General features: G+C 41.0%; 1 long non-coding RNA gene across 1 annotated transcript; it reads left to right on the forward strand.

Annotated features, from left to right (window-relative positions):
- Nucleotides 1-21411: 21411 nt before the first annotated feature.
- On the forward strand, nt 21412-22883 carry LOC125305009. The gene is made up of 3 exons (XR_007195315.1): nt 21412-21447; nt 21931-21983; nt 22800-22883. It is a non-coding gene; the product is annotated as an uncharacterized LOC125305009 (long non-coding RNA).
- The last annotated feature ends 1244 nt before the right edge of the window (nt 22884-24127 follow it).

Consider the following 24127-nt stretch of genomic DNA (forward strand, 5'->3'; position numbering starts at 1 on the left):
TAGTAGCCTAATAGTAAATGCTGCAGGTGTAGAAATCTACATAAAACAGATATTTACTTTGATGTCAGGTCTAGATTACAGCATGAAACTTGTTGTGCATATTAATACATTAAATTGCTTTCCCTCTTCTCCCTCCCAGCACTTCACTGCTGTGTGTACAAATCCGCTTGGAGCTCCAGTGGAAATTTGAATTGCGAAGGCAGTGACTTAAATTGCAGATCCAGGGCTGTTGCTGTGTGGAGGGTGTTTTTTTCTTCAACAGTGCTATAGACCCTTTCAACAATAAAAAAAAAAAAAATGCTTGAACATTCTATTTGGTTCCCAATCTACTTCCTCTGCATTAAGATTAAGATAACATATAGATGTTAAAAGAAAGGAGAATCTTGTGGGGCCAACTATGATGCTGATAATGGAACTCTCTCTTGAAAGAGGTCTATTGAAATATATGTTGATCGTAATAATCAGGTATTAATAACATTACATGGCGGCCATTTGTTGATTTAGAAAATGCGCCGTGGAAGCCCAGCCCTATTTAATGCAGCTGTCAATTGACAATGTAGCGCCCGGTAATACTCAGCTGTAGGCTATTTATTTATTTGTACAATTTTAGCGTGATGAGTAGGCTTATGTACGTAGGCCACCACAGGCCGTTCTAACAACAGCAAAGAGCCTAGAGTCACATACTGTCAGAAACATACCATCCAACTTTTTCCAGCCCGTCTTCCCTGTTTTCCCGTAAAATATCCCATATTTTATTACTTTCATAACATTAGCCCCCATCCCGGACTTGGCGTTTCTGTACTGTTGTCCTGTACCCTGCCCTTCCAGCGAAAATATGTTTTTTAAAGCGTCGTCCCAGAAACACTAAGGTGGCGCAGCGTGATTTTCCAACCAATGTTTCGTTGCCACCCGTTAATTTCAGCGTGGCGACACCTGGAAAAGTGAAAGGCGGCCCGTGATATTTGCTACGCCCGTTATTTAACAACATTACAGCGACATATCGACATGCAGGCAACCTTCCTGCAACTTAATATTACGTAACAGCGTTATAGCATTGAAACCCATGTTGGAGGTAAGCCAGAATGTTGTCAGGATGTTAAAAAACAGCTCTGGGCGGATCTGCAGATGCAGTCCTCATTTGCCCACTCACTTGGTTTAAGAAGAACAGGCGACATTTCACATTTGATTACACCATTTATTTAAATCCATTTAATTTGGGAGTTCCCTGATGACTTGTAGCCTGGCGGGCATCCTATATCATTGAAATGTATAGTCTGGAATCAACCATTCACCAGCAATCAAGAGGGCAGAGAATTGTCTTTCAAACTGCCTAGGCAGGCAATAGGCCAGCCTTCGACCATATCCATTATCCGATTCGGCAAAGCGGCAAATACATCCTTCCGAGAAAGGAATTGACTTAAGTGCATTGTGTTGCTCAACTTTCAAGAAAGCACAAGTCCAACTCCTCCAAAGTTGGCCGTAGCGCCGATTCAAACAACGCCCTTAGTTAAGCCATAGCCACCTTCCTGGTTGTTCACCGTCGCCAGGACTGTCGTTATCCTGTTAAGCCCCACCTTAAGAGGTTGGAAATCACGTGCATGCGATGTTTGATGGCTAGCTACATTATTAACCCTTTAGAAGCCAGAGGTTTTTCGAAGCGATCAATTTTGACATCTTCATTTCAAAGGCTATATCTTAAAAGTGATAAGAGATAGGGAGCTTTCTGTAAATGAGAGAAATAATAAGGATGACCAAGTTTTATGTAGAGATTAAATGTTTATATCTAATTTGCATATTATGACGTCATATGGGTGGCGCCATCTTGGATTATAAATTTTTCATGAAAATTCATGTTTGAATGATAAAATGCACCACTTCTTTCCCCAAAATGTCCCTCACCTTCTGTATGCTATATTGTACAATACTGAATGCTCAGGTAAATAGTAAGTAGTGAACAAACTGTGTAAATCATTACTAATAAATGGCAGAAACAAACCAAATGCATGTAGCTGATGGCCCTGGCCTTTTGCTGTAGAGATTTTCCATTTACTTCATACAGTAGGCACTCTGATTCCATGTATGGGGCACATATATATTATTCAGATGACACACAAACACAAGTAGACAAGACCTGTTTTAGTTCAAAGCTCATTTGCCCGGCAAGGCACAGATCCAGGAGTGAGATGTGAGACAAGAGACAATGTTAGTATTTTTTTTTCTTTTGTTGAAGTTTTTGTTTTTTCTTAGCTGACAAAGACACACACATCACAAGGACATGAACACACAAAAGGAACACATAGTGTATGTCCTAAATGATCAGGGAAATAGATAGCAAATCAACAGTGTAAATCATTACTAATAAATGGCTGACATTTTTTTTTTTTTATGTAGCAGGCCTTTTTGCTGTAGAGATAATGACTCCCTATCCATACAGGGCGGCATTCCCATCATCTTGTGATAGTCTTTGCATGACCTAATGTGTGTGTGTGTGTGTGTGGGAGAGGGAGAGGGGAGAGAGCGTGTCACCACCTCCACCATGCCAGCAGCATGGCCAGATCACCTCAAGCAAGGCCAGTGGAGAGAGAATTTGCGCCTTCGGACTAGGCCTACTGTCATTCTCATTGGGACCACACTGCCACCTCGTTCCCCTAACTGTCCTATGAGCACTTCGACCTCGTTTAACATACCCAGTGGCATTAGACAAAGGCTCCACCCACGTTACTGCCGAGCTGATTGAGAGAGGCACACGCGTTCAGAAAGACAGAAGCTGAGCGCTATGGACATTAGGCTACCTCCAGCCTCGTTGGCCACAACACTAACACCCTGCTAACTTCCCGATGAACACTCCGAACCCGTGAAACATTATTCCCACCGATTCAACGTTTGTGCTTGGTGTAAAAGCTAAACTATGGAGTAAACTCTCACTTTGTCCAGCTGCATCATTTGCAAGGCAGGGGATGCATCTGAAGCCTCACTAAAGCGAATCACCGTCATTTTTCTGAAGGCAGATATTCCCCTTCAGAATCAGGGGTCCGCCGAATAGGAAGACCCCAACACTTCATTTCAGGTAAACTTTTGATGCCATTAGACGATAATCTAATGCAAATACCGCATGGCGTTGACAATATCGGCTCTGATAAAATAGCTCCCTGCTTTTACTAGCTCCAGTATTGCACGCACTGATTCCTGCAACTGTAGCGAAAAGTTTTGTTTAAAGCATGACTTTTTCCGACTCGGGGATGACGTATGACATGTCTGCCATCTAGTGGAGTGGAGGTCGAATCAAATATGACACCCTATTTGGATTCATCGGCCTTTTTATTTAGTACCGCATCTTGTCGACTAAAGTTGACTGTAAGCCCTAGAGGGTTAAGACTCTCTAACAAAATAGAGCACTGTGATTGGATAACATCCACGGTGTTAGCCAATAGAAATTCCTATGGTTTGCAACTAGACGTACAGGCTGAGCAAATTAATTTGTCGCCGCTAGGGTGCGTCTAGATTTCTAGGCTAGATGACTTGACGTGCTGCCGCTACTCCCCCTCCCCCTCCTCCTACTGCTGCTGCCGGGCCTGCAAGCAAAGAAGAAAACGTTTAGCTTTCAGGTAAGAGCTGCACTTTTTTTGAATTTGTGCAGACTGTCCCGAAGTTTTACTTACGTTTTTATTGTGCTGCATACTCCGAGTTCCGAGCAGTGGCAGCTTCTCCTTCCCCTTCAGGTTGCTGCCTCCAAATTTAGTAGTGTTGGCTACAGAAAACAACATTTCAATTAAGAAAGGCACAACATAGCTGTAGTATAGTGAAGTACACGCCTACTAAGGAGGCCGGGAGACTAGAGAGATGATAGAACATGAGTAGGACACATGTATGACGAAGCAGTTGACAATAAACGAAATAAACGAAGAGATCAGTTTCTTTATTGGACAACACAACATTTATGGCGACAAGGATTGAAAGGATTCAGGAGTTATCCAAATAGTCAGAAGAACGACACGGATTTAACGTTCAAAACAAACTTTGGACTTCTACAAGTGGAACTCGTTAGCTGTCATAGCTAGGCTAGTGCAACGAGATGGATACGAATAGTCAAGCCGCCCGTGGTGGAGCTGCCGTCGCTGCACAAGCACCGCAAGTTGTTGGATATGCAATGGCACAAATATCACCACCTAACCCTCTGAACATGGGAGCTGTAGATTTGTACACAGAATATACTCTTTGGATGGAATCCTACAACATTTTTGAGATAGCCAGTGGATCCACACATAACGCAGATGAGGTGAGGAGAGCTACTTTGTTACACTGCATAGGCACGCCAGTGCAACGAATTTTTGCAAATCTGCCAGGTTTGAAAGGAACGTATGCACAAGCAGTGCACGCTCTAAATACCTACTTTACCCCTCGAAGAAATGTGGTTCTGGAAAGGCATAAATTCAGACAAAGAACACAAAATCAGGAAGAGACAATAGATGCGTATGTGAATGCACTGAGAGAACTGGCTAGATCGTGCGACTTCGGAGCACTTGAGTCGGATATGATATGTGACCAAATTGTTGAGAAATGCGTCAATAAAAGACTGCGTGATAAATTACTACAGGAAGAAGGGCTCACTCTGGAAAGAACGCTAACAGTAGCAAGAGTTTTTGAAGCTGCACAGGCTGAAGCTAAGGCACTGTCTGAATGCAAACAGAGTGATAGCCACATGAACTTCAATAGGAGCAGCCGCTCACCGCGCTATGCCTACGAAAAGGAAAGGAAAGGACACGGAACAGACGCAGATAATGATGAAAGCGGTCCTACATGTCATAGATGCGGACTGTCTTCCCATAAAGCAGATGAATGTGGAGCTAGAACAGCTAAATGCCTGTACTGCAAGAGGATTGGCCATTATGCCAGAGTTTGTAGAAAGAAGAACAGCTCAACAGGATAAAAAGAAAGCAGTAAAAGCAAAACTAACACAAAACAAAGGAAATCAGAAAAATCTGTTAGAGTAGTGAATGAGCAGACATCAGATGACTCAGATGAATTTGTTTATTCAATAAATCCTGAAGGCAAAGAGACAATCCAAATTAATGATCAAAAAGTGAAAATGATAATTGACACAGGAAGTAGCAGAAACTTCATTGGAGATGGTCTTTACAATGACTTTTCTTTTTCAAAAGAAACACAAAGCTGAAACCAACAATGAAGAAGTTTTATGCATATGGTCAGAAAAACACCTTTAACATGCATTGTTTTTTTTGAAGCAGGTCTTTGCTGGAAGAACAGTAAAATACAGGATGATGTCTATGTGATCAGAGGCAATGTAGAAGCATTGTTAGGAAGGATGTCCAGCTTCTCACTGAGAATATTGAACAGAAAAGAAACAGTCAATGCAATAGAACACTCAGCAGAAAGAGTTCAGAATCTGTTCAAAGAATATGAAGGAGTTTTTAAAGGACTAGGAAAAGTGAATGGCTACACACACAAAGTAACCGTGGATACATCAGTACCACCCGTGGCACAGAAACTGAGACAAATTCCATATCACATGAAGGAAGCTGTGAATCAGGAATTAGACAAAATGCTCGAGCAGGATATCATAGAAGAAGTTAATGAAGGATCTGAATGGGTGTCAAATTTACTGCTCACACCAAAGAAAGACACAGCAGAGATGAGGCTATGGGTAGATCTCAGAGAGGCGAACAAGGCCGTCATTCGAGAAAGGCATCCAGTACCAACTGTTGACAGTATTTTGCAAGCAGTTCAAGGATCTAAAGTATATGTAAAACTTGATGCTAGGAAAGGTTTTTGGCAAATTGAGTTAGACCCAGAATCAAGAAAGCTGACAACATTCATTACACACAGAGGCTGTTACAGATACAAAAAGGTACCATTCGGATTTGTCATCTGCACCTGAAGCCTATCAGAAGGCTATGGACTCTTTGATAAGTGGAATGCCTGGAATTGTATGCTATATGGATGATATGGTTCTATATGCAGATGATGATAATCAGCTGGAGGAGAGACTGAGAAAAGTCTTTCAAAGATTCCAAGAGAGAGGACTAACACTTAACAAGGACAAATGTGTGCTGGGGTTGAAACAGATTGAAATACTAGGACATGTCATTTCAGGAGAAGGAATAAAACCTGATCCAAAGAAAGTCGAGGCCATAAGCAAAGCACCCAGACCTGAGAATGTTGCACAACTCCGTTCATTCTTAGGCACATGCGGATTTTTGATGAAGTTCATTCCGAACTATGCGAACCTATCAGAGTCACTTAGGAGACTGACAAGAAAAGGTCAAGAATGGCAATGGACAAAAGAGACTGAAAAGTCATTTTCTGACATGAAAAGAGCAATGGTAAGGCAACCATGCTTAGCATACTTCAAGCTAGATGCACCAACTATTGTGATCTCAGATGCTAGTCCAATAGGATTAGGAGCTGTACTGCTTCAGAAACAGTCAATGGTCAAAACAAACCGGTTGCTTATGCAAGCCGCTCACTGACCGCCACAGAGAGGCGCTATTCTCAAATAGAGCGGGAGGCTCTGGGATGCGTCTGTGCTGTAGAACACTTTCGGACATACTTATGGGCAAGTTTACTTTACAGACAGATCACAAACCTTTGATTTACATGTTTAATCCAGAAAAAGCAACAATGTTACCACCACGAATTCAGAGACTTGGGATGAGACTGCACCCTTTTAAATACACAATTGAACATATAGCAGGAAAGTGTAACGTAGCAGATTCTCTCTCAAGACTGCCTTTGTCTGTAACAGAAGACAATGAATATGTTGACACATGGACAGAGTACTTTCCGTCATCACAAGTGAAGTACCAGCCATGACACTCGATGACATCAGAAAAGACACACAAGAGGATGACATACTACAACTCATGTCACTCATAGAAACAGGACAGTGGCCGACACAGGTGAATGAGGAAATGCAACCTTATAGGAGATGTTTGGACGAGTTATCAACACATAACAGATTGATCCTGAGAGGGCACAGGATTGTGCTGCCGAAAGGTAAAACAAAACAAGCAATGAACTTAGCACATGAAACACATCAAGGTGTAGTGAGAACAAAACAATTTTTGAGACACAAATTCTATTGGCCAAACATGGACATTGATATAGAGAGAATGATCAGGAATTGCAATGCTTGCGTTCTGAATCAACCACTACATGAAGATCAGCCACTCCAACCACTGGAGTTACCTCCAAAGCCTTGGACAAAGTTAGGTATAGATCTTGTAGGTCCGATAGGCAACCAGTACATACTGACAGTCATTGATTACTATACGTCTTATCCTGAAGCGATAGTTTTGTCAGATATCTCATCACAAACTGTAATCGGTGAATTGATGAAAATCTTTGCACGCTTTGGATACCCCCTAGAGGTAGTGACTGACAATGGCAGACAATTTGTGGCAAATCTTTTTGAAATTTTTCTGAAAGCTTGTGGAATCAGACACATTAGGGCATCTCCCTATTACCCGAAAAGTAATGGCAAAATAGAACGTTTCCATCGATACCTGAAAAAGGCCTTCAGGGCAGCCAAATGTGAGGGCAAGAACTGGAAAGAGGAACTGCCGAAGATTCTCATGGCATATCGCACAACTACCCACAGAGCATCTGGCGAAACTCCAGCCTACCTTATCTTTGGAAGGGATATGCGTACAAAACTACCAACCTTGGAGAAGGAAGAAAACGAGGAATGCGCTATCAGAAAACATCATGAATACAAAAGCAAAATGAAAGAGTATGCAGATAAGAAACATGGAGCAAAACAACATAATTTCAAAATAGGAGACATTGTATACATTGCAAACTTGGAGAACAGCAAACTAGATGCAAAATACAAAGATGCTCGCTATGTCATACTAAGGAATACTTCTGACACTTCTTTTGAACTTACAGAATACAGAAAATGGGACTCTCGTGATAAGGAATGTCTAGCACCTCCGACATGCACCCTTGCCACTGGAGTTTAACATCCCTGAACCAGTGATACCAGACATGGGCATGAGAGAGCCTGAAGGCTCTGGTATGGTCGTGCGTCACATTTGCGCGTGTCCAAGACGTGCGTCATTTTTGCCGTGGACGTGAAGCATACTCCAACTTCTGCTGTCCTGAATCTTGGCGTTAAATCGATAAGGTTAAGCCTGCGCACTATGGATTAACTGTGATACTCTGCCCCCGCCAACTGGGGGTGATGCGTCGAGCCTGAAAGAAGCCTGAAGCGCCTGAAGAAGAAAGAAGAGCGTGGGATGTCGCGAGAGCACTGAGCGAAGGAAGAGCCGATGAAGGAAAAAGCACCCACGGTATGTTCGCCTGTCTGCTGGGAAGTTTGATAAGCTGGCCCATCGCATCACTCCATTTATCATCCACCAGAACACACACAGCACACCTGTTGGTATAGCTGAGCTTAGCCTACTTGCTTATTAGGCTACTTAGCTAGCCTATAGCTAAGTGACTTCGGTGCTCGCGAGGGCAGCAATATTGGTGCGATACAAAGTAAAGAAATTTTTCTAAACACAGCATGGTAAGAAAGAATTGTGCATACAGATGTCCTCAATTAAATTTGTATTGAGTCGTCACACCTGCCTCATACCAAAAAGTATGAATCAAAAACCTGTAAATATGACGTGTCAATAAAAGTTTTGAAGTAACTATTTGTGTTCATAATGTATAATGTCCCACTGTGATAATGGGTGTATTTAGAGCTGAGAGGTAGCGGTTATTCTTTCAATTATTATTATGATAATGCATTTATCTGGTGTTGACAGGCGAAGTCGAGAGATTTGAGTTCAGCATTGTTCAGGAGTAGCTAGGCTAGGTGATAATGATTGCACCTGGGAGAGGTAGGCTACATTCCCATTTATTATTATAATCACTATTGATAACGATTATATAGGGAACAGGCGAGGAATGCATCTCGATCAGCAAGTGTTACTGGGTTTCGCCTGAGCGTTGTAGATAGATACCTTTATATGGCTCTGGGTTTCGCGATTTGATTTCAGCATTGTTCAGTAATAGGTGCTAGGCTACGCTCATTTTTAAAAGATGCATTTAATCCGAAGTCATGTCAGCTCTCTATGCAGGGAGTAGGGCTGTCACTTTTTATTCGAACATGAAGTGAAATATCCGTAGTCGAACTATAAATAAACTATTCCGTTTTTAGTGATGTGTAGTGCATTTCTACAGTCTATGATTATTTTTATTTTATTGTTTGCCATCTCATTCAGTGCTATATGATCCAGGGCTCATGACCAAATCAAGCCAATATAATAGCCAGTAGCCACAATGAGCCCATGCAGCCACCCTGTTTCGACAATCAAAGGTGACGCACAGAACGGCCAGCAGACAAATAATTACATCCCCAACTCATCTAAAATGTGGTGTCTTGAAATACTTTGGGTTCTACACCATAGATGGTAAAGTGACCGTTAAATATAATGTTAAAGAATGTATCTGTGGATTGTGGCTTTAATCGGTCGAAGTTGACTCCATGTTGTGGTGTCTCACGTAACTCAAAGCCAGGCAAGCTGAGGACAGGCGCTCTGCTCTGCAGACTTCTTCTGTCTAGGTTTGTTTCTAGGTTTAAGTGTTGTTCTTCTATGTGGTCCACCTACTGGAGGGGAGTGTTTACAGCAGTTCCATTTCACACATGCGCCCAGTCTCACGCGTCACTTTGACGTATGCCGGTCATAAATTCGGTTGACTCAAAGACGCGACGCATGCTGTAAAATGGCTTAATTCTCGCCACACGCGGCTTCGCCAGTGCGCGTCGCTTGGCGCTGGACGCAGACGCGGGAGCGTACCATAGGCTTGAGGATACATCACAAACACAGCACCAGCCTGCTGTAGAGACTCTTCAAGACACTGTGATTGTACCACCAGAACCTCAACCACCAGATCAACCAACCACCGGATCAGGAAGGGTTGTCAAGAAACCAGCCCGCTTCAGAATGTGATTGTGAAAATTGTCAAAGAACACAACACAGAAGAAATGCATTTCTGTTTTATGTTTATGATATAGAATACTTCAGTTAAAGTAAAAGAAATGGAAGATTTGATTTGAAACATTAAGAATTTTATTTTAAGACGACAGGTTAAAAGGTTATACTACAATGTTAGAGTTAAATGTATTTTGTAGTGATAGAAAAATCTACAAAGGGAGGAAAATGTAGTATAGTGAAGTACACGCCTACTACGGAGGCCGGGAGACTAGAGAGATGATAGAACATGAGTAGGACACATGTATGACGAAGCAGTTGACAATAAACGAAATAAACGAAGAGATCAGTTTCTTTATTGGACAACACAACAATAGCCAACGTTTTCTGTCACCAACCATGACAGAAAGGGTTCCACTTTCATCTCACACACAGGCTACTAGCTCGTGTCTTAGAACATGTCAAACTAACGTCTTCTCTGGGGAGTCCGTTACTGCATATATCTCATATAAAATCATAGCACACCATCTACTAATTACAATTGTCATATTCAATAACATTCACATATCATATTAATATTAAAACATTAACATTACAGTACAGTAAAGTACAGTAACAAAGCAGTACAGTAAATGTAAATCTCCGATTGGTTTTTTATATCATTCAATTAGCTCAAAGTTATCCTAGCATGCTACATGCTAGCCCCATTCTAATGCAATTGCTGCTACGCGATGCTAATCATTCCCTACCCTTAACAATCAAACAAGATACATTACTCACTGGCGTTCAAAAGAAGTGGATAAAGACGTGAAAACAATGAGGAAAGATTAAGGACAAAGTAGAAATAGTAAAACGACTTAAGAGGTATTAAAAATGATTCACGATAGAAAGGTGTCAAGGAGTAAAAGGTTTTGATTCAAAGTCTATTCATTCAAGTGTAACGTTATCGAGTCCATTGAACGTAAAATAAACGAATTCTGGTATCCAAGCAACATGCTTGTCAAAATATAAGCATTTCCCGTTGACTAGAAAATTGTATGTTTTTCTTCTGGATTTTTTTAATTATTTTGTTATTTATTCAATTTATGCACCTATTTATTTAACATTGGCAACTAATTTTGGGTTTAGTAACCAATGCTTAGGTGGGTTACATCTTCACCCTCTCCATCGACTTTTGTGCATGCACATAAAAAATGTCAAAAGCAAAATAAGATTTAGGTAAGCATAGACAATTGACTCTTAACCTAATGTTACATCTAAAAGGCAAGCTCAAATTTACAATGTTTGGTCTCCTCATTGCCAATGCACAGGCTGCAGAGGGCAGCATGGTGGTACTCCTCACATCTGGTGTTAGTAAGGGAGATTATGTGAAAAATCGTTACGCGGTGGATAGAAGCATGAAATTTGGTAGATATGTTCCCTGGGTGATCCTAAGACATCCTAGAAGGTGCCCAAAAAATATCTCAAACAGGAAGTGAGATTTTGAAGAAATTCAAAATGGCCGCCCATACAAATGACATCTGATTCAAAAGCCACCTTCACAACCTCTTAAAAGCTTGAAATTTGGTATACATGTTCCTTGGATGATCCTAAGACATCCTAGAAGGGTGCCCAGAAATATCTCAAACATGAAGTGAGTTTTAAAGAAATTGAAAAATGCCGCACCCCCCCACACAAAATTGGTAGCTGATTCAAACACCACCTAAACAACCTCTTAAAAGCTTGAAATTTGGTATGTTTGTTCCTTGGGTGATCCTAAGACATCCTAGAAGGGGTGCCCAAAAAATATCTCAAACAAGAAGTGAGTTTTTAAAGAAATTGAAAAATGCTGCGCCCCCGGCCACAAAATTGGCAGCTAATCCAAAGACCACCTAAACAACCTCTTAAAAGCTTCCCATTTTGGTATACATGTTCCTTGGGTGATCCTAAGACATCATAGAAGGGGTGCCCAAAAAAATCTCAAACAGGAAGTGAGTTTTAAAGAAATTGAAAAAATGCAGCTCCTCCATACAAAATTGTCAGCTGATTCAAACACTACCTAGACAACCTTTTAAAAGCTTATATATTCCTTGCGTGACCCTAAGACATCATAGAAGGGGTGACCAAACATATATCAAACAGGAAGTGAGATTTTGAAGAAATTCAAAATGGCCACTTCCTGTTTGAGACAGCTGATTCAGAGGCCACCTAAACAACCTCCTAAAAGTTTTGAAATTTGATATATGTCCCTTGGGTGATCCTACGTTATCCTGGAAGATTACTCCAAGAAATCTCAAACGGGAAGTGAATTTTTAAAGGAACCGTATGTAAGATTGTGGCCAAAACTGGTACTGCAATCACTTTCAAATTACTGTAGAGCGGTGTATCCCCTCCCCCCTGACTGGCAGAGCTGGCAACCCGGATGCCGAAATACTACTGAATTTGTGATTTGTAGATAGGTGGAGGGTGGCGCATCAGGCCAAAACACAACATGACAACATCAACATCAGTTGAGGGCTGCAACTTCACTTTTTAAATGACAATATCCTGGCCAGACTACTGTTGTCAGTGATATAAGTATTTGAAATGAACATGATTTCTTAATGTCTAGTGACATATCAGGGCCATTTTATGATTAATTGAAATACATTACTTACATACTGTTCCTTTAAAGAAATTGAAAAAAGGCTGCACTGCCTATCCACACAATTGGCAGCTATTTCAAAGGCCACCTAAACAACCTCCTAAAAGCATGAAATTAGGTATAAGTGTCTTATAGATATGTCTCTGTTTTAAGCAGACAATACGGTTACACTATGGCTATCTATATATCCACCAATTGTCTCAAGGATACTATAAACACAGACACTCCAAAGCACCTCAGGCAGACCTCATAAAACATACAATTAAGCACACATGTCCCCTGCAACTTCTTAAGACACAGTAAAAACACCACACTAGATTACATTAGTCCTAGTCTACATACTGCATATTTGCATCTATTCACATGCTCTGGCACATTGGCATAATACTGTGCAAGGCAACCCAGCATCCTGGCATCGGCACTTTTCGAGAAGCAGAGAGGCTCACCTTTGCTGCCACATTTAAGAGGTTCTCTACATACTTTGGCTGCCTCTGGTAAAAGTGTCCATAAAGGTGTCCAAAAATCATCTAATTTGGTCCATCCATATTTTTCAGGGAGCAGGCACTGACTGGGTAGCCTGCAGACCTTTGGACCAAATGCTAGCTTAGTACACTGCTCTATTTGAATGCTGTATCAGTGCAGCCTGTGTGGGAGGGATATTTTCCATTGAGAGACATATCTGAGAAAACAAGTCCTTCCTGAGATCATTGACTTTTTCAAGATCCGTTTTCTTATCGTAAAGAACACAAGTGTACTTCTCCAGCAATGCAAACATGTTTGATTCCTGGCTAAGCAGTTGAAAATGATTTGCTGATATAGCAATGAAGGCATTCTTTACTTCTAGAAATGGTTTCTATTGGGCCCACCCTTTAGAAGGAGTCTGCCGTTCCAGAGGTAGCCACCCCATTATCACATAGTGCAGTTGTTCAACTACTTCCATCTAAAACTTATCCGATTGTGTTCCATAGAGCCATCTCTATGTGTAACCCACCAAGCATCACAAACCTCTCTCCATAACAGTCTGGATCACTCCACTGAACCATTTTGTAAATGTATATAGTGGTTGGTCAAATGCCATAACTGGGACCTGGCCAGAATTTAGGTGATCTGTCAATTGTTTTACAACATTTGTACTATCCCAGATAGCAAGAGGCTGGCGGACTCACTGTCGGTCCACTGGGGCATACTGAAGCTGGCGGTCCGCTGGCATTCGGTTCTTTGGCGGTCCGCTGGTGGGTTGCAGACAAATTGCCTAATATTTTTTCCAACTAATGGTCTAAAATCTTTTTTCATTTGTTCAGTTATACCCCTTACATATCATTTTTTATTAACTTTTCTTAATATTTGTGAAGTTAAATTTAAAAGAGATGGTGGTCCAACAGCGACCACAAGTGGCACGCCACGGGTGGCATACCACCAGCGGTCCGCTATCTGCCAATCTGATTTTGCTATCTGGGATGTCTGACCATGGCAAAGCTGGCAGCTTTTTTCATGAAAGAGAGGAAGGAGTGAGTTTATAGCAGGTGGGTGGGACAGCTCTGGCTGAAGTGAAGCATCAGTTTGATTGCATGCTCACCCCACTTTTCCTTCTCTGTTATTGCCCAAGTTCACCACAGGTATTGGTTTGGTTAACTTTTGGCACTAAGATGGCCTTTGGTTGATAAGTAACAGCTGGAATTGTAGTGTATACTTCTCTGGAAGACAGAGAATATCTTTTGCGCTCTTTTGAGCTGGCTGAATGTATATTTGCTCTCTAGCACCTCGGATCGGGAGGCGAGCGTGCTAGTAATTGAGCTAATGCATGTCAAGGTATCATGAGGGAGGTTTACTCAATGTACATACTGCACAGCTAAATACCAGCTGGCTACCGTTACTGTACTACAAATCAAAATTCCGTAGCTTCTCATATTATTCCCGAAATAACGGTACAATACCCCCTCAGGAAGCCCCACAGATTCACAAATACGCACTCCAGGTGATCATGGGGACACAATTAGCCTTTGATGCCTTTGTTTGCCTAGATTTAGCTTGATAATTGGAACCCAGCTAGTGGTTCTACATTGGCTAATGCTAACGCTAACACTGGCATAACATTTGGTCAATGAGTTGTGTCCCTATTTAGGGCTTGATCTCTGCTCATGTGGACATTTTAGCAATAAACTGTCTTTTGAAAATTATTAATATACATAAAGTGTGTTGAAACATGATACCGAGTGTGAACGTATGTCTCATAGCCCATCTCGGCTTGTCCCTGCACTCAAAAATCTGGCGGCTAGTTAGCCCGATGCTACCAACAGCTTTTTTCAATAGTGGTGCTTTGGCATCGGGTTAGCCATGCAAATAAATCACTGTTTTACACCATTTCGAGGGCTCAATGTATCTCCACACTATTGGTAGACTTCCGAGGGCCCTGACATTTTAAAACGAGACATTGAGAACTTTGAAAAAACACTGGTAGTTTACTTACAAGACGATTTATACAGACAGTATCTTCTTCTAAGTTTACGTTTGCAGCCATCTTGAATTTAGTCAACATAAGTCAAGCGGCAGTAAGAATGAACAGGTATGATAAGTGATCAGATTCCAAAAATAATTCCGTGGAAATGCATGGATTCCAGTTGTTGCTACTGGAAGAAACTGGAATCCATGCATTTCCACTGAATTATTTTTGGAATGTACTTATCGTGACTAAATTCAAGATGGCTGCAAACGCTAAACTTCGTGAAGATACTGTCTGTATAAATCGCCTTGTAAGTAAACTACAAGTGCTTTTTCAAAGTTCTCAATGTCTCGTTTTAAATGTCAGGGCCTTCGGAAGTCTACCAATTAAGTGTGGAGATACATTAAGCCTCGTAAATGGTGTAAAACAGTGATTTATTTGCATGGCTAGCCCGATGCAAAAGCACCACCATTGAAAAAGCTGTTGGTAGCATCGGCTAACTAGCGCCAGATTTTGGAGTGCAGGGGACAAGCCGAGATGGGCTATGAGACATACGCTTACACTGCATCATGTTTCAAACACACTTTAGGTCAATATCACACGGGAATTCTCCTTTAAAAATGATGAGATACATCATAAAGAGTGTCTGTACCAATTTGGGTGCTTTATCCACCGTGTAACGATTAGGCCCTTTTTTGTTGATAATCCCCCCTACTATGTAGAGTTACAGGCATAAAAACAAGATCAGTCTCAGAGACTTTCTAATGAGGAGACAGCACTCAAAAAACCCTCCATAGAAATGCATGGGGTTAGTTTGTAACGCCAATCCCACCCCTTCCTCGCCAAAATGTCGACATGTGTATACATTGAGCCAATCATGTGGTGTGATGTGACTACATTGAGCCAATTATGTGCTGTGTTGTGCAGACATCGTGCTAATCATGTGTTGTGAACTCGCCACTGGAGCACACTGGTGTCGGTAGCCTTGTGCACGCCGCATTTCGCTTAATAGGGATGCCCGATGAGTACCCAAAAGCGCATTGCAATATGACTGCCGAAAGTGGAGGGACTTGCCTAAAAGGACTTTGGATCAGTCAAACTCAGCTAGCTAGATACAGTTGTTCTTGTATAGCTGTCTTTGCACACTTTTTCATTTCGCTTGATATTTTATTAAACTGTGAGTGTGTGAACAGAAAGTATTAAACATTCTTACCTTTTTTTATTTTCCACGGACCGAACTGAAGAGGGATCGATCCACCATTTTGGAGACAACCGGAGGCAACATTGATAACCCTGACTCAGTTGCGCCGGCAGAACCAGCATCTCTACGGCTTAAGGACAACTTAAGCTTGATAGAAAACTTGCAACACTTACAGTAATTGACATATGAACTGATGTTGGATTGGCACCACTTAGCCTACTTGCTGATCGAATAATTTGGTGAATACAATAATAATTGAATTATAATTAAGCTGGTGTTGTAATGTATAATTATTTTCTCATGCTATGATTTCATACAACTTTTGGGTTCTATGGAATTATTTGATTTCTTATTGGACAGGAGACAGCTATTCCCAAAAGTGGGAATATCCCAGGTCAATAGAATAATCTGGTGTTTTAAGATTAATTAGTCAACGGCAGAATTAATGTATTGAATCAACACAGCATTTGTGATCGCAGGGTTGTTACCTTCGCCACTCGGCCTCGGAACCTCGAGGTTACAGCCAAACAAAACACCTGTGATTATATCATTACCCAACACTCCTACTCACACAATTTCAAATTACTTAACCTCTTTTCAGCCTTGGTAACTGAATACTAAAATTAAACTCAGGTTGATTATCAGTTATCAGTCTTATCCTGTGGGTCATGTGCACTGCTGTTATTTTCTTATAACTTAAATTTGGACTATAAAGCATAGTTTGGATTGGATTCTGATTAACATTCAGTGGTTTAGCTCTCCACCTCAGCCTCTCCAAGGTCTTTATGCTCTCTCCTGGTTGACCAATGCCTACCCTGCAAATGGTTTGTTTGTACACATCACTTGAATTCATGAAACACATGAATTTTACTTCAAATGTTAATAGAAAGAATTGTCAGTGTGATTTATTAATGTGTTCCCTACATGCATTTAAAATAAATGATTAATCAATTCAGTATCTGAATATATTTGATTGCTATTTTTCAACTGGGTCAGAGTTTGTGGAAATTAGAAAATTGTAGTTCTGGATGGTCAACATTAATCTCAGTTTAGCATTATTTTTGTGGGGATGAGTCATCAGGTAGTAAATAAACAGTACAAACCAGTCCATTTTTCTAGCTGGAAGATTATTATTGCATTTGATATACTGTAACCTCAGCTAACAATTGGTGTTGGGAAACGGCAACATTGCTAAATGACCATAGGGCCACGTTCCTCAAGTCACCAAATGGCAACGTTACCAAATGACCATAGCGCCACGTTGCGGCCACGTTATTTAGACCACTAAATGGCAACGTTGCCAAACGACCATAGGGCCACGTTATGGCCACGTTGCTCAAGTCACCATGGTAACGTTACCAAATGACCAAAGCGCCACGTTGCGGCCACGTTATTTACACCACCAAATGGCAACGTTACCAAATTACCATAGGGCCATGTTATGGCCATGTTACTTAAGTCACCAAATGACAACGTTACCAAATGACGAGCCGTAACCAAAGGGCTACATTCAGTGACATTGTTAATTTTGTTGAAAGGCAAATAAGAATTATAACACACCCAGTGTTTGGGAATATCCAAGACCCCGCACCAGCATTAAGTAAAAGCATGAATGGAACCATCTCTAAACCCAAAGGAAGTATTTTCGCTACAACTGTGACCACTGTGGAAAATAGGAATATTGGAACACGGGAACAGAAACGGTACACTGCCTTACCCATCAAAGATTGTCTGTTTTGTAAAGGTGAACACACTCTAGAGTCATGCCCTCACCTGGAAGAGAAGGCTTACACAGAAAAGATCACATTCTTGAAAGAAAATGGCGTTTGCTTTGCCTGTTTATGTACAGGACACATCAGCAAGGATTGTCGAAAACGTTTGACATGCCAAGTGTGTTGTATGAAGCACCCCACAATGCTTCATATTAAGTTTAAGGAGAAGCAAGCAAAATCTGAAACTGAACAAGAGCCAGGCACGGCAAAAATTGTGCAACTCACCGAGTGGTTAGTGGTTAAGTAAATACTTACTTAATAAAGAGTACATTATATAATAATAAAACAGTGTGCAATAGTTAATAGATTAAGTACCTAGGCCTAAACGAAATATAGAAAACAGATGTAGCCTACCGCATAGTGCTGTAAAATATGACCGCCGCTCAGTCCTGCACATTCTCTCTGCAAAAATAAATCACACTTGTCAATTTGTCTCAATCTCCTACTCCATCCCCTACTCTTGCAACTTTTGTGTATGAAAATAAGTGTTTGTGTTTGTGTGTGTGTGTGTGGTTTTTTTTTGCATGTGTGCTTCTCTGCGTGTGTGTTTGTGTGTGTGTTGGGGAAATGTGTGTGTTTGTGTGTTTATGTGTGTTTATATTCTTTTATATTTATATTTGTGCAGAGAATGTGCAGGACTGACCGGCGGTCATATTTTGTACCGGTATACGGTACATCTAGTTTCTCACAAGATTGCTGATTACTGTATTTACATTAAATTTGCACAGATAAAAAAAATAGACGAGTAGAGAAGTAGACAAAATTATGAATTTGGACATCTGGTCACTGAGGAAGTTTACGACAGCCAGGCAGTAATTTTATACTTATCTACAAACTACAGCCCGGGTAGGTTTCTAACTAAATACTGACACCTAGTGGTGAAAATTAATAAAAGGGTTTAAGGAAGGTCTAGTGCAGGGGTCGGCAACCCGCGGCCCGGGTTTTGTTTACAAATATTAGCCTGAATTAATAAAAAAAATTAATATTATAAAATACAAATATTTGTACAACAGTATTAAGCTGTAGCCGTGTAAAATGTGTAAAAAAACATTATTTGAACGCATGTCACATCCTTGCGTCCTCTGCCGTGGCTTGAGTGGACAAGCAAGCGGGTCAAACTCCCTAAAAAGCCGTGGAGTAAAACAGATACATTTAATTATCAATTAAATGTTTGGACGAATGTTTTCCTTCACTACCACTGGGACTGAATAGTCGGCGGGATGTCTGATCTGCAGCAAGAGGACACGAAAAATGTAATGTTGAAGACATCTCGAAAATAGATTATTATGAGAGCGCAGATATCCATGCAGCTGCCAAATAGCCTACCATGCCATGCAATATTGTGGAAGTTAAAGTTGCCCGGGCGGGCAGCAGCAGCCCGTCGATTCAGAACTTTCCCCTCGCTACATTCCGACAGCTTTCATGAAAATCTGGCTTGTAGCTTTGTGTGATCCCGGTGTTGCACCAAATTCTGTGAAAATTTTGTGACTCTAGAGGGCGCTGTTTTATTAGAGTCTATGTGTACTGAGCTGTACTGACACACTGATGAGGAAATTCTGTTATGTGTATAATTCTTCTAATAAACTTTGTACATTTTTGAAACATGGAACATTGACTTTGTATTATTCTAGAGTAGAGTCTACCCTCACCATGTGAACAGATTTGGCAGGACAGATCACATATTTTGATAGGCTACTGTCAAATTATGTCACTGTAACTGCAGAAAAAAAATGCTGTGGAGGTCACTAACTGCCTCCTTAAGTTTGTATATCAGTTTGAGGTGCCAAAAAGTAAATTAAGGACAATGACAAGAAGTTTGTCAATAATGTAAATAAAGTGTTTTTGATGTCAATGACAATGTACAACATCAGTCCAAGAGAGTTATAGTGGGGTAATAGTAAATATAGTGGGCTACTGTCAAACATAATTTTTATCATCATATGTGACCTGTCAGTTTAAGTCCACGGCTGGAGTGGTGGGGCAAGACTTTTACTCTATAGAGATAGTATAGAGAGGAAGATACACATGCAGGCCTGTGGATAATACACCCAACCCAGACAATGTTCCATGTCAAAATGTACAAAGTTTATTAGAGGGAATTATACACATAACAGAATTGCCTCATCAGTGTTCCAGTACAGAGGAACATTCATAGACTAAAAAGTTTGATTGGCGCCCTCTAGAGCACAAAATTCGACAGGTGGTAGAATTTGGTGCAACAGTCGTTCGTCTGAGGAGCGCAGCGGTCTGGAGGTATGTGTCTCTTCCTTCAGGTGCACGTGTAAGAAGAACATAAATTGGGCTAATTATCGCTTTCATTTGGACACTTGTCCACGGTTCTCATGGCTCATCATCATTCATGTCATTGTTCTGAAAAGTGAAAGTAAAGCAGCCTTAACAATCTTTGATTACATCCTGACCTGTAGGCTACTACATGTGTAACTACGCCTTCAGTCAACAATATAGCCTCGCGATGGTAGGCTAAATGAATGTAGAAGAGAAGCTGTTCACAAAACGAAAGTGAGACTGAAGATGTTTGTGGCGCGCCTGCTTGCACGGCTACACGTGTAGTAACAAAGTTTTTTGTTTTCTGTGTCGAACCAAAGCTAAACTTCACGGGGAAACGCTGTGCAAGAATGATGGTAAATATTTTCTAAAATATTGTATATAGTGTTTATTTATCTGAGCTGATAGAATCTTATTATGTTAGGCCTATAGGTACCTTCTCAGCCTACGTCATTACGTTCACTGGAGGCAAAACAAACCATCACCTCAGCTGGGAAGCTAAACCAACAGTCATATTTGGGAGGCTAAAGGTTATCATGGTCTCATCTTGCTGTGCTGTCGGGTGCCAGAACCGAAAAAGTCATCGGTTAAATTTGAAATAAGTAGGCTACAGTTTCCAGTGAGAACGTAGTTGTTCGTTTGACTCACGATAACCCAAGCCGTGTATATGTCACTTAATATTCATTTCTATACAAACCCAATGGAAAGACAGCAGCTCTGGGCATACACTAAAGTTATGATCATTCTAACAGTGGACATGAATGGTATAAGACACAGAACGTTACAAACTGGTCGCACAACAGTCTCTGGACCTGCCTGCAATCTCTCTCTCTCTCTCTCTTTTTGTCTTTCTGCAGAAAGCCTGAAGTTTCACTACCTCAACATGCTAACCTATGTTATACTCTAAATAGCGTAATCACAGTGGACAGGATTAGGTCATGGCTACTTCCACTAGGGGGAGCTCCGGTGTTCCTCCACCAGTCAGAATACCCTATAGCCCCATTCCATCTGTAGCATGAAATTGTGCTTTCGTCCCATCATGCATCTCTCCAGGAAAAGATCTCTGCAGCTGAACAACTTGTTGGCCATCAGTGGGGCCGTGCTGATGGGACTCAGTAAAACGGCCCAGTCGTTTGAGTTGATCATGGCGGGGAGATTTATTTATGGGATTAACGCAGGTGAGATATGTGTTGCCTGCACTGCACTGCAGCATTCAAAACTCATGAGAAAGAACATGGTTGATTTCCCCAATGCAATGAAAAGAGTTCTCTAATAAAGGGTCAAACATCTCACAATCAAACTATTCTTAGCTGGGCATAATGGTTATGATCATAAAGATTATGATGATTTCCTCATACTTGTAAATGTATCTTACTCTTTTTATCAACTAGCAACTATCACTGTTTTCTCTCGTATCTCATTACATACACCGCAAATGATAAAGATAATTTAGGTAATTACTTTTGGAATGAAGGTTTAGACTTTGTTCATTTTAAATGTTCAAACATGTTTGGAGTTTATGTTTTAGATGAATGTGACCAAATCATGAGATACCTAGTTATCATCTTTAATAAGTACTATGGCTCATTGTGTTTTGTGTCTCTTAATGTTTTGGTTTGGTTAAACCTCTTTGACCTCCGCCATTGGTGTGTGTTTTGTAGGCATGGGCCTCTTGATCCACAGCATGTACCTGGTCGAGTGCTCCCCCAAGAGGGTAAGGACTATGATTGGTGTGACCATATCCTTGTATATCTCCATTGGGAAGTTCACTGGTCAGCTCCTTGGCCTTAGGTTTGTAACACAACACATTCCCCTGTAATATCACATCTCCACAAGGCTTCAAAATGTAACATCCACAAAGCCCCCAACACAAGATAGCGTAATGTACATGTCAAGCATAAGGGATGTCACGATTTCAATTTTATATCGAAATCGATCGAAATTACATCTCAATCTCAAACTTCGAACTCAAAAGTAGAATTGAAGATGCAGACACACCCCCAATGTCACGTCTAGCTTGTATGCCAAGACGCACAAACACACACGGACGTGCTGAACTGCGGCGTCAAACACTCCTCTCATTTTTGTCTGCAGCCAGTTAAAATATACACATCAACCTACTGAAATCGAAGCCCCTCTTGCTACTCTGAAATCACCGGTGAGGAAGTATTTTGTCGTTCATTCACGTTAATTAACTCACGGTTGAAACGGTTTTAAAATAAAAGTCCCCCGAAACAGAAAAGGAAAAGGCCTAAAAAAAAAAAAAAAAAACATACAAGGAATACATTAATAGTAATATTAAAAAAAAAAGATCGAAAATCGAATCGGATCGTGACATTAAAATCGAAAATGTAATCGAATCGAGGATTTGGAGAATTGTGACACCCCTATCAAGCATAGATGCATGCAATTGGTCTTGGGCACTGAGGATTAGGTCTCTAGTGAGGTACTGAGGATTGCTGGTCAGATCTGAATTAATGATTTGTTTGTTCGTTGTTTGTTTGTTTGTTTGTTTGTTTGTTTGTTCTAGTGAGCTACTGGGCACTAAAAATGGCTGGCCCTGGTTGCTGGGTTTCGGAGGTGTCACTGGGCTGCTGCAGCTGCTGACTCTTCCCCTACTGCCAGAGTCACCCCGATACCTGCTGCTAATGAGGGAGGATCGACAGGCCTGCGAGAAAGGTGATTTGCTCCCAAAGAAATAGAGAATAAGCATACATACTTCCTGTTAAACACTGTAAACATAAAATACACTCCCTGTCGCTCCTCCAGGTAGGCGACAATCAGCGCACACAGGACAGTGCAATGAACTGTTATGTTTGTCACCATGTTTTATTTTGTTGTTCCTATGGAAAACAGCCTCTAGAGGTCACAGTCTTGGCAACAGCTGTATCAACAACAGAAGTAGCAACATCTTTTATTATGTTAAAGCAAATACTGTCTTCAAGACCAAAATTACCTTCATGTTTTTTACAAAGAGTGGTGGTTGAAGTTCGTGAGACCTTTATGTTAACACCCCCAATTATCACCACTTTTGTTCAGAAATTCTAAAACAAGCGATGTTTTTTAACACTTCAAAATAATATTTACTAAATGAACCTTACATTTTTCAGTAGCCATAGTTGTGTAGATTTTAACAAAATCTGGTTTGGTTCCTAAGGAAGCATTTACTGCCTGAAATATCCGATTTTGTTTACAACTGGAGTTATAGTGCTGGCCTGATGGGTTAGCCTATTTACACCGTTTCATTGGCACATTAACGGTTAGACCGAGAATTCTCGTCGTGAAATTAAAATTCCACTGGAGCTCAAGCGGTTGTGACTTTATTTACCAGCCTTACAACACTGTTTACAGCTCCTCAGAGTCACGGTAAAATGTCATTTTTGGTACATAGCTAATTTAGATACACCTATGTTGTCACCATGTTTTATTTTGCGTTTCTATAGGAGTCCGCTGTCTTGGTTTGTATAGAAATGGATATTAAGTGACACATACACGCAAGACGGTGGAAATACGGGACCGGTGGAAACAGGGGGAGTTAACTCCCCCTATTTCCACCGGTCCATACGATATGTTATTCTATATTTCTGCAAAAATATGACCTGAAATTATGTAAGGGATAACGGCCGCCGAGGTGTCCTGTTATACGGAATTAATGGACGAGGGCGAGGGGCAAAGAAGTTGGAAAGAAGTCTATTCATAACGTATAACTGGACACACCTCGAAGGCCGTTATCCCGCTTATCACCCGGTTGGCACTGTAGAGCCATGCTTTTATAGCACACAAAGGAAACACGTGGTTCCGTTTAAAAAGAAGCTCACTAGTTCAGCTTGTTGTACAACTTTCGTTGGCCCTGTAACA

Source organism: Alosa alosa, chromosome 12, assembly GCF_017589495.1.
Source record: "Alosa alosa isolate M-15738 ecotype Scorff River chromosome 12, AALO_Geno_1.1, whole genome shotgun sequence".
In the NCBI taxonomy this organism is placed as follows: Eukaryota; Metazoa; Chordata; class Actinopteri; order Clupeiformes; family Clupeidae; genus Alosa; species Alosa alosa.